Genomic DNA, 12,375 nt, shown 5'->3' with positions numbered 1-12,375 from the left:
CAGACAAAGTGATTAGACACCTAGTTAAAATCTGCTGCAGAGTAGCTATGCACCACTGGGACCTAGCAGGACAAATCTGGTAAATTATGGACCAGGAGCACATATGAGTAGTCTCCAATCATGAGCCTGTCTAGGTATGCTTTTCAACGGATACCAAGAGAACACAGTAGATTTGATAATAGAAGTAAATTGGAAAATTTAGGGATGCGCTATCTGAACCATGAAATTAAATTTTGACTCCCATGTACAATGTGTCCCTTTAACTAGCCCCCTAGTTTTTTTTTTTTTTTATACATATTCTAATGGCATTTGGCATTCGCTTTTTGTTAAGATAAAAGCTAGTCTTGGATTGTTAAAGCAAGATTAAATAGACCAGATTAAATTGGCCAAGCAAGTGTGTTGAGATTAACATTTATATATAGGTGATTCTTGGTGTATTAAATTAAAGGGACAGGAAACCCCAACATTTTGTTCATGATTTGGATAGAACATACAATTTTAAACAACTTTCCAATTTACTTCTGTGACGTGAGTCACCATGATCCTGGGGGCCTGTTACAGATCACTCTTTGGGCAGTGGGTACATGGGCTTAAGGATGCCCAGAGACTGCATGGAAATGTGGAATTTTATATGACAGGCACCTCATGTACTTTCAGAACTCTCTTATGTCCACGTCACCCTGTATCCATAGAGGATGTGTACAGGGCGTGACTCTATAAACCAAGTGAGCATAAAGGACCTAATAGTAAATAAGAGCTGTTTTTATTTTTTCTTGTAAGAGGTGTTTTATGTATGTTTCAGATCTGATTGTGTTCCTGTGTGTGTGATGGTTACGTAGAATGCCCAAAATCAGATTGTCTGAGTAAACTTTCCCCCCACTTAAATAAGTTGATATGGTAATCTTTTTTTACCTGTACATAGACAATTGTTTATAGGTGTGATGTATGGTTCATATGTTTTTACTGTTTAACCAATTCCCTCTGTATGCTGAAGCTCTGTGACTCTGGAAAGCCAGGTTGTATAAATATGTGTTCTGCTTTTAAATAAAGTGTTCATTTTGTGTTCAGAAACCTGACTGTTGCCTCAGTTCTGTTCACCTCTATAACTTTAGACTGAGGTTGCTATTGCTCTGGATAAAGGGATGTCCAGGACAAGGGAAGTGTTCTGACGGAGGTACTCATTCGGGTACCAGGCGGTCCGTCACATTACTTCTATTATCAACTTTGCTTTATTCTGTTGCACTACTTTCAGCGAGATGAACACATCTTGTTAGCCAATCACAAAAGACAAATCAGCAGCTAGCTCCCACTAGTGTAAGATATGTACTTATTCTTTTTCAGCAAGGGATAACAAGAGAATGAAGCAGATTTGAACATAAAAGTGAATTTAAGTGTCTTAAAATTACATGCAAGCATGGGGGGTATCCGGAACACGATCTGACTACAGGTCAGTGCAAACGAAAAGTATATTTTCCTTACTAGAAGTGAGCTCTGCTACTCAAAAGTTACCTGGAGTGCCGTAGTGACGGCTGATCAGGCCGTGAGAAGTCCAAGGAACCAGAAAAGAGCAGGCACTACTCGGTTAGTAGAGAAAATAAAAACATTTGTTTTATTTGCAACACATTAAAAGAATGAAGTGTTCCCAGACAGAGGGCAGACATACATACAAGGCCAGTCTTGCGCGTTTCATGCCCCCTGGTGGCGCTTATACATAGACTAATGAGGTGCAGCAGTGTTAGTCAATTTATACCAAAGACACCAAGTGATTAACCCTTGCCACTCCAGCTAAACTTTAAAAAACACATATCAAGTGAGAGTTAAAAACAATATAGAACAAAATTATAATCACAGTAATGTGGTGTCACAATACAATTACTATACAAATGTTTATATCCTGAGAAATAGAACAAATTGTTATTTTTACAACTTTGGCTATAATTGTAAAAAAAATACATACTAAATGTATTAGACAACTCCATATGAAAGTAATAGTTCAGAGTAGACAAACAGCACACTACCTGGTGCAAGTGGTAGAGGGCCACTGAAAACACCTCTCAATGTATCCACAGCAACAAAGGTCCACAGCACCAAATCACAAGGAAATTTTTTTTTTCTTGTCTTTGTCATTTATTGAACCTTTAGCTTACACAAAGCATATAGGCACACAGCAGCAAAAAAAGCTTTTTTGCTGCTGTGTGCCTATATGCTTTGTGTAAGCTAAAGGTTCAATAAATGACAAAGACAAGAACATTTCCTCGTGATTTGGTGCTGTGGACCTTTTGGTGCTGTGACCATATGAAAGTAACCAATTTAGGGAGGAAAGAGGTACTCGCTATTTAACAAAAGGAGCAGTATATCTGGCAGTAAATACCCAATCTAATGTAGTAGATAATAGAATATAAATCATCCACAAAGACAAAAGATCATTTTTTGTCTAAGTTAAATGGTACGTAATAAAGGAAAAGGAGGAAGAAGAACAGTTACAAACCCAAAGTTCAAAATACAATCCCAGACATACATTAGTTATCTATAAAGTAACTAATATCAAATTCCCTATTCATTTCTGATGGGATTCTTGTTTTTAGTTTTAAAATCCAGAATAATTATTTTTTTATGTAGGATTTTGTTTTTATTCCCTCCTCTCATAGCAACTCTAAGTCTATGACTTGTACTGATATGTCTGCTTTATTTGTGAAATGTATGCCATTAAAATGGCTTGCTACAGCTGATTCTTTTACGTAATTCTTAACATTTCTAATGTGTTCCCCCACTCTTTTAGTTAACTCTCTGAAAGTTTGTCCTATGTATTGACTATGACATAAGTTGCAAGTTAACATGTAGATCACCCATTGGGTGCCACAATTTGCATAAAACTTAATCTCAAATTTAGACAGAATTGACAACACAAGACATCAAAGAGAGCCTGGAGAAAGCTACACAGGCATCGCTAGCGGTCACACATAGAGAATCACAGGTTAGAATCCTACATTTGGACTATATCACACCACACAGACTTTCTAAATGGGACAAACGAATCCCGGACCACTGTATTAAATGCAGAATGACCACTCCCTCACTCCAACACTTTCTACACTTGTCCAAGGGTCGGGAGATTTTGGGCTCAATGTCAATACTGGCTGAAGACTACATTCCAAATAGAAATCAAATTCACAGAGCTAGAAATTTTCCTACTTAAATGGGAGGATACACACAAGGGGTTACATAAATTCCTCTCACTATACACTATGTTGGCTAGACAATGCATTCTCAAAAGATGGATTACTAGGCAACCGCCGACAATAGCACAGCTGAATCATATGGTGCTCAAACAGCTTTTTGTGGAACAGCATGATGTTAAACTCGACACAGCATGTAGGTTACGCCCCTTCCTTTATAAATGGAAAATATACATAGATACATTAGATCCTTCCATACAGAGTCAAATAATGAAACCATTCGCTCACCTGGAAGCAGTATTACAAATGAATATCAGAGAGGAAGGGCAGCGCCCATCGGATAGGGAACAGACTAATGCCCCCTTAGAGGTCATGTTATTCTGAAAGGGTTTTTTTTTTTTTTTTTCCTCCTCCCTACCCACCTCTCTTTCTACCTCACCCTCTCCCCCTCCCGGCCTGGTTGATGACTGAGAACAGAGGCACCAGAAAGTCAACCGTTTTTATGGTTTTGGGTTAAGTTGTAAATAGTTTTTTATTGTTTAGATGTTTAAAATAAGAGAAAAACCTTCAAAGAATGGAGTGTAAAACCAAGAGCAAACACTGGAGCTATGGCTCTCAACCCATTGGACTTACTGTATTACATGGACACCATTTTCTAAAGTCAGGCATAAACATCTGTGGTACTAACTGTATGTATATCGATTGTAAGAATTGACTGAGGTTATTATTGTACTTGCTTCGTTTCCTTTAATAAAAGTGAATTTAAAAAAAAAAAACTTAATCTCAAATTTTTGATTGGTGATACTTGATTTAAAAGAATCACCTCTTAGGATATTAAGCAAGTATTGCAGTTTTTACTGTCACATCTGAAGTTGCCTTTATGTTTTAGCCATTTAGATTCTGTGGATGGAATATTATTTTTTACTATACTAGGGGATAGGGACTGGGCTAATGTTTCTAGGTTTTTTTGGAACAAATCTACAATTTCTAACAATCGGTTTCAAAATCTCATCCCCCAACAAGAGATGCATATGTTTTTTGAGTATCTTAACAATTTGATCGTACTGCATAGTGTACTCGGTTGTAAACACTATTGAATCAGTAAAATCTCTGTTTTTTTTAATCTTTGTTGTCTGTTTAGAACGTGTCAGGTCTTTTAACTTGTTGGCGACATTTGGCTAAATTATTTTTGTGTTATCCTCTGTTGACTAATCTATTTTCAAGTTCAATAGCCTGTTGTTCATAGACTTCATCTGATTTGGTGTTCCTCCTAAGTCTAATGAACTGTCCCTTGGGAATAGTTTGTTCTAAATGTTTGGGATGCTGTGTGTGCATGTAAACTAGTGTTCCTAGCAGTGGGTTTTCTATATGTTTTTGTGCATCTTTGATTGTTATGTATTAATAAAGTTAGATCAAGGAAATTTACCTCTGTTCTGCTATAGAGGCCCATATGGTTATCATTCAGATAGCACGTGCATTTTTGGTATGAGGAATCATCTAGTGGTTTTTTGACTACAAAAAGCAAGTCATCTATATATTGTGAATAGAAGACAATGTCCTCACACCATGGATTCATAGAGTTATATATGTAGGAAAGCTCCCACAAGGCTACATACAACTTGGCAACGATGGGGCAACGTTTGCCCCCATCGCCGTGCCGCATTGTTTGTTGGAAAAACTCTTGATTAAACAAAAATAAGCTATGAGATAGAAGATACCTCAATGTGTCTCCTATACAGTGTTTGGTGATGTCATCCAATTCTAATTCATTTGCTAAAAGAACCTCAATGATTTGAACTCCCAAGGACTGAGGAATGCAAGTATATAGTGAAGAAATATCCACTACCATCCATGTATAGTGCTCTTGCCATTGAATGTTTTCTAATTTATTGAGTAAGTGCGAGCTGTTCTCCAGGTAGCTCAACTGTCCCTTGGCGATAGGTTGTAAAATGGCATCAAACCAGGCTCCCATAGGTTCAAAAAGGAGACTATGGGTCTACCTGGAGGCCGCTCGCAATCTTTATGTGCCTTAGGTACATGGTAAAAGATGGGGATAATTGGATTCTCTGGAACTAAAATATTTAAATCATTGGAACGAAAAATGCCTAGAGAAATATCCCCTTGGACCAACTGTGTTAGTTCCTTTTTAAATATATTAGTAGGATTGGTAGATAGTTTACAATAGGTGTTAATTTTCCTCCCTAAATTGGTTACTTTCATATGGAGTTGTCTAATAAATTTAGTATGTAGTTTTTTTTTTTTTACAATTATAGCCAAAATGGTAAAAATCATAACAATTTGTTCTATTTCTCAGGATATAAACATTTGTATAGTAATTGTATTGTGACACCACATTATGTAATTATAATTTTGCTCTATTGTTTTTAATTCTCACTTGATATGTGTTTTTTATTTTAAAGTTTAGCTTAAAATTACATGCTCTATCTGATTATTACAAGTTTAATTTTGACATTCCTATCCCTTTAAGCAAAAAATGTAAATTTTTTTAAGGCATGTTTGTCAATAACTGTTTAAATAGCAGTTAGCTTTTCCCTCTGCACAAAACATTTTACCAGAAGCGACGCTGATAGATGCTCTAGCAGTGACTTGGTTCTTCAACCTGGCTTATGTGTTTCCACCGTTTCCTCTGCTCCCTCGACTGATTGCCAAAATCAAACAGGAGAGAGCATCAGTGATTCTGATAGCGCCTGCGTGGCCACGCAGGACTTGGTATGCAGACCTAGTGGACATGTCATCCTTTCCACCATGGACTCTGCCTCTAAGACAGGACCTTCTGATACAAGGTCCTTTCAATCATCCAAATCTAATTTCTCTGAGACTGACTGCATGGAGATTGAACGCTTGATTCTATCAAAGCGTGGCTTCTCAGAGTCAGTCATTGATACTTTAATACAGGCACGAAAGCCTGTTACCAGGAAAATCTACCACAAGATATGGAGTAAATATCTTTATTGGTGTGAATCCAAGAATTACTCATGGAGTAAGGTTAGGATTCCTAGAATATTGTCCTTTCTCCAAGAGGGCTTGGACAAAGGATTATCAGCTAGTTCCTTAAAGGGACAGATTTCTGCTCTGTCTATTCCTTTGCACAAGCGTTTGGCAGAGGTTCCAGACGTCCAGGCATTTTGCCAGGCTTTGGTTAGAATTAAGCCTGTGTTTAAACCTGTTGCTCCCCCGTGGAGCTTAAACTTGGTTCTTAAGGTTCTTCAAGGAGTTCCGTTTGAACCCCTTCATTCCATTGATATTAAACTTTTATCTTTGAAAGTTCTGTTTTTGATGGCTATTTCCTCGGCTCGGAGAGTCTCTGAGCTATCTGCCTTACAATGTGATTCTCCTTATCTGATTTTTCATGCAGATAAGGTAGTTCTGCGTACCAAACCTGGGTTTCTCCTGTTAAGTGTAGTCAGTCCACGGGTCATCCATTACTTATGGAATATTTCTCTTCCCAACAGGAAACTGCAAGAGAATTACCCAGCAGAGCTTGCTATATAGCTCCTCCCCTCACCTATCATACTCAGTCATTCTCTTGCAGCCTAACTAAAAAGGAAGCTGTGAGAGATCTGTGGTGTTTTTTAACTTAGTTTATATCTACAATCAAAAGTTTGTTATTTTTAAATGGCTCCGGAGTGTGCTGTTTATTCTCAGGCAGCATTAGAAGAAGAATCTGCCTGGGTTTTTTTCTATGGTCTTAGCAGACGTAACTAAGATCCACTGGCTGTTTCTCATCTGAGGCGTGAGGTAACTTCAGAGAAGGGGAATAGCATGCAGGGCTCCCCTGCAACAAATGAGGTATGCACAGTAATTTATTTTCTGAGAAATGGAATTGACTGAGAAAATACTGCTGATACCATTGTAAAGTAAGTTCAGCCTTAAATGCAGCGATAACGACTGGTATCAGGCTGATGTGTGTGTGTGTGTGCACTGAATGTATTTTCTAAGGAATGGAATTGACTCTGAAAATACTGTAAATACTGAAATAATGTATGAGCCTTAACTGCAGTAAAAGCAACAGGTAGCAGGCTTGTAAATAATAATACATAACTGTTAAATGTATGTTTAAAACGTTTTACTGGCTTGTTAATCATTTTTGTGAGGTACTTGGTGATAAAACTTATTAGGGCATGATTTTTACCACATGGCCATTTTTGTTTTCTGCATAGAAACAGTTTCTGAGCTTCCCCACTGTTGTAATATGAGTGGGAGGGGCCTATTTTAGCGCTTTTTTACACAGTAAAAATTCAGTCACAATCTGTCTACTTCATCCTCCATGATCCAGGGGTCTTCAAAATCCATTTTGAGGGAGGTAATCAGTCACAGTAGTCCTGTGACAGTGTATTTGACTGTGAGAAAAACGTTAATTATATAATTGTTATCCGTTTTTGGGTACTAAGGGGTTAATCATCCATTTGCTGGTGGGTGCAATCCTTTGCTAACTTAATACATTTACTGTGAATATTTGGTTGCTATAACTATTTTTGATCATTGTTATTTCAACTGTGTTAATTTCTCTGTGCTTCTTAAAGGCACAGTAACGTTTTTTATATTGCTTGTAAATTAATTTTGAAAAGTATTTCCAAGTTTGCTAGTCTCATTGCTAGTTTGTTTAAACATGTCTGACTCAGATGAATCTCTTTGTTCACTATGTTTAAAGGCCAATGTGGAGCCCAATAGAAATTTGTGCACTCAATGTATAGATGTCACTTTAAATAAAAGTCAAACTTTATATGTTAAGAAATTATCACCAGACAACGAGGGGGAAGTTATGCCGACTAACTCTCCTCACGTGTCAGTACCTTCGCCTCCCGCTCAGGAGGTGCGTGATATTATGGCGCCAAGTACATCAGGGCGGCCCATACAAACCACTTTGCAAGACATGGCTACTGTTATGACAGAAGTACTGTCTAAATTGCCAGAATTAAGAGCTTCATTCTGTGGGTGACGGGTCTGATCCGGGTAAACTGGATTCAGAGATTTCAAATTTTAAATTTAAGCTTGAGAACCTCCGCGTATTGCTAGGGGAGGTATTAGCGGCTCTGAATGATTGTAACACGGTTGCAATTCCAGAGAAAGTATGTAGGCTGGATAAATATTTTGCGGTACCGGTGTGTACTGACGTTTTTCCTATACCTAAAAGGCTTACAGAAATTGTTAACAAGGAGTGGGATAGACCCGGTGTGCCCTTTTCACAAACTTACGGCTAAGAACTCCGGATTCGCCATTCAAGCGCGCAGAGCGCTTTGGCTTAAATCCTGGTCAGCTGACGTGACTTCTAAATCCAAATTGCTTAATATTCCTTTCAAAGGGCAGACCTTATTCGGGCCCGGCTTGAAAGAAATTATTGCTGACATTACGGGAGGTAAGGGCCATGCTCTACCTCAGGACAGGGCCAAATCAAAGGCCAAACAGTCTAATTTTCGTGCCTTTTGTAACTTCAAGGCAGGAGCAGCATCAACTTCCTCCGCTCCAAAACAGGAAGGAGCTGTTGCTCGTTACAGGCAGGGCTGGAAAGTTAACCAGTCCTGGAACAGGGGCAAGCAGGCCAAGAAACCTGCTGCTGCCCCAAGACAGCATGAAGAGAGGGCCCCCTATCCGGAAATGGATCTAGTGGGGGGCAGACTTTCTCTCTTCGCCCAGGCTTGGGCAAGAGATGTCCAGGATCCCTGGGCGTTGGAGATCATATCTCAGGGATATCTCCTGGACTTCAAAACTTCTCCTCCACGGGGGAGATTTCATCTTTCAAGGTTATCAGCAAACCAAACAAAGAAAGAGGCGTTTCTACGCTGTGTACAAGACCTCTTACTAATGGGGGTAATCCACCCAGTTCCGCGGACGGAACACGGGCAGGGATTCTATTCAAATCTATTTGTGGTTCCCAAAAAAGAGGGAACCTTCAGACCAATCTTGGACTTAAAAATCCTAAACAAATTTCTAAGAGTTCCATCATTCAAAATGGAAACTATTCGAACCATCCTTCCCATGATCCAAGAGGGTCAGTACATGACCACGGTGGACTTAAAGGATGCCTACCTTCACATACCGATTCACAAGGACCATTACCGGTATCTGAGATTTGCCTTCCTAGACAGGCATTACCAGTTTGTAGCTCTTCCCTTCGGATTAGCTACGGCCCCAAGAATCTTTACAAAAATTCTAGGATCACTTCTGGCGGTACTAAGACCGCGAGGCATAGCGGTGACTCCGTACCTAGACGACATTCTGATACAAGCGTCAAGTTTTCAAACTGCCAAGTCTCATACAGAGATAGTTCTGGCATTTCTGAGGTCGCATGGGTGGAAGGTGAACGTGGAAAAGAGTTCTCTATTACCACTTACAAGAGTTCCCTTTCTAGGGACTCTTATAGATTCTGTAGAGATGAAAATTTACCTGACAGAGGCCAGGTTATTAAAACTTCTAAATGCTTGCCGTGTCCTTCACTCCATTCCACACCCGTCAGTAGCTCAGTGCATGGAAGTAATCGGCTTAATGGTAGCGGCAATGGACATAGTACCATTTGCGCGCCTGCATCTCAGACCGCTGCAATTGTGCATGCTAAGTCAGTGGAACGGGGATTACTCAGATTTGTCCCCCCTACTAAATCTGGATCAAAAGACCAGAGATTCTCTTCTATGGTGGCTCTCTCGGCCACATCTGTCCAAGGGGATGACCTTTCGCAGGCCAGATTGGACGATTGTAACAACAGACGCCAGCCTTCTAGGCTGGGGAGCAGTCTGGAATTCCCTGAAAGCTCAGGGATTATGGAGAAACTCCTCCCAATAAATATTCTGGAGTTAAGAGCAATATTCAATGCTCTCCTAGCTTGGCCTCAGTTAGCAACTCTGAGGTTCATCAGATTTCAGTCGGACAACATCACGACTGTGGCTTACATCAACCATCAAGGGGGAACCAGAAGTTCCCTAGCGATGTTGGAAGTCTCAAAGATAATTCGCTGGGCAGAGTCTCACTCTTGCCACCTGTCAGCGATCTACATCCCAGGCATGGAGAACTGGGAGGCGGATTTTCTAAGTCGCCAGACTTTTCATCCGGGAGAGTGGGAGCTCCATCCGGAGGTCTTTGCTCAACTGATTCGTCGTTGGGGCAAACCAGATCTGGATCTCATGGCGTCTCGTCAGAACGCCAAGCTTCCTTGTTACGGATCCAGGTCCAGGGACCCGGGAGCGGTGCTGATAGATGCTCTGACTGCCCCTTGGGTCTTCAACATGGCTTATGTGTTTCCACCATTCCCAATGCTTCCTCGTTTGATTGCCAAGATCAAACAGGAGAGAGCTTCGGTGATTCTGATAGCGCCTGCGTGGCCACGCAGGACCTGGTATGCAGACCTAGTGGACATGTCGTCCTGTCCACCGTGGTCTCTGCCTCTGAGACAGGACCTTCTAATTCAGGGTCCTTTCAAACATCCAAATCTAATTTCTCTGAGGCTGACTGCATGGAGATTGAACGCTTGATTCTATCAAAGCGTGGTTTCTCGGAGTCGGTTATTGATACCTTAATACAGGCTAGGAAGCCTGTTACCAGAAAAATTTACCATAAAATATGGCGTAAATATTTACGTTGGTGTGAATCCAAGAGTTACTCATGGAGTAAGGTTAGGATTCCTAGGATATTGTCCTTTCTACAAGAGGGTTTAGAAAAGGGCTTATCTACTAGCTCGTTAAAGGGACAGATTTCTGCTCTGTCTATTCTTCTACACAAACGTCTGGCTGAAGTTCCAGACGTTCAGGCTTTCTGTCAGGCTTTGACTAGGATTAAGCCTGTGTTTAAGTCTGTTGCTCCGCCGTGGAACTTAAACTTAGTTCTTAATGTTCTTCAAGGCGTTCCATTTGAACCCTTTCATTCCATTGATATCAAGTTGTTATCTTGGAAAGTTCTGTTTTTGATGGCTATTTCCTCGGCTCGAAGAGTCTCTGAGTTATCTGCCTTACATTGTGATTCTCCTTATCTGATTTTTCATTCAGACAAGGTAGTCCTGCGTACTAAACCTGGGTTCTTACCTAAGGTAGTTACTAACAGGAATATCAATCAAGAGATTGTTGTTCCATCACTGTGTCCTAACCCTTCTTCAAAGAAGGAACGACTTTTGCATAATCTGGACGTAGTCCGTGCCCTGAAATTCTATTTGCAGGCAACTAAGGATTTTCGTCAAACTTCTTCCCTGTTTGTCGTTTGCTCTGGACAGAGGAGAGGTCAAAAGGCTTCGGCTACCTCTCTCTCTTTTTGGCTTCGTAGCATAATACGCTTAGCCTATGAGACTGCTGGACAGCAGCCTCCTGAAAGGATTACAGCTCATTCTACTAGAGCTGTGGCTTCCACCTGGGCCTTTAAAAATGAGGCCTCTGTTGAACAGATTTGCAAGGCTGCGACTTGGTCTTCGCTTCACACTTTTTCAAAATTTTACAAATTTGACACTTTTGCTTCCTCGGAGGCTATTTTTGGGAGAAAGGTACTTCAGGCAGTGGTTTCTTCTGTTTAATGTTCCTGCCTTGTCCCTCCCTTCATCCGTGTACTTTAGCTTTGGTATTGGTATTCCATAAGTAATGGATGACCCGTGGACTGACTACACTTAACAGGAGAAAACATAATTTATGCTTACCTGATAAATTCCTTTCTCCTGTAGTGTAGTCAGTCCACGGCCCGCCCTGTTTTTACGGCAGGTCTAAATTTTAATTAAACTCCAGTCACCACTGTACCCTATGGTTCCTCCTTTCTCGTCTGCCTTGGTCGAATGACTGAGTATGATAGGTGAGGGGAGGAGCTATATAGCAAGCTCTGCTGGGTAATTCTCTTGCAGTTTCCTGTTGGGAAGAGAAATATTCCATAAGTAATGGATGACCCGTGGACTGACTACACTACAGGAGAAAGGAATTTATCAGGTAAGCATAAATTATGTTTTTTACCTAACAAAAATATCAATCAAGAGATTGTTGTTCCATCATTGTGTCCTAATCCTTCTTCAAAGAAGGAACGTCTTTTACATAATCTGGACGTAGTCCGGGCCTTGAAGTTTGACGAAAATCCTTAGTACCTTGTAAGTAAAACATCTTCCCTGTTTGTCGTTTACTCTGGACAGAGGAGAGGTCAAAAAGCTTCGGCAACCTCTTTCCTTTTGGCTTCGGAGCGTAATACGCCTAGCCTATGAGACTGCTGGACAGCAGCCCCCTGA

The 12,375-nt window shown here is 40.4% G+C and overlaps 1 protein-coding gene across 1 annotated transcript in view; it reads left to right on the top strand.

Moving 5' to 3' along the window:
- The window catches only part of IRF8 (interferon regulatory factor 8), a 655,970-nt gene that overhangs the window by 198,712 nt on the left and 444,883 nt on the right, over nt 1–12,375 (top strand). The gene's annotated exons all lie outside the window — the stretch shown is intronic.

The sequence above is a fragment of the Bombina bombina genome, chromosome 1, assembly GCF_027579735.1.
Source record: "Bombina bombina isolate aBomBom1 chromosome 1, aBomBom1.pri, whole genome shotgun sequence".
In the NCBI taxonomy this organism is placed as follows: Eukaryota; Metazoa; Chordata; class Amphibia; order Anura; family Bombinatoridae; genus Bombina; species Bombina bombina.
Note: the sequence above shows the minus strand (reverse complement) of the source record. Positions and strands in the feature narration are given on the sequence as shown.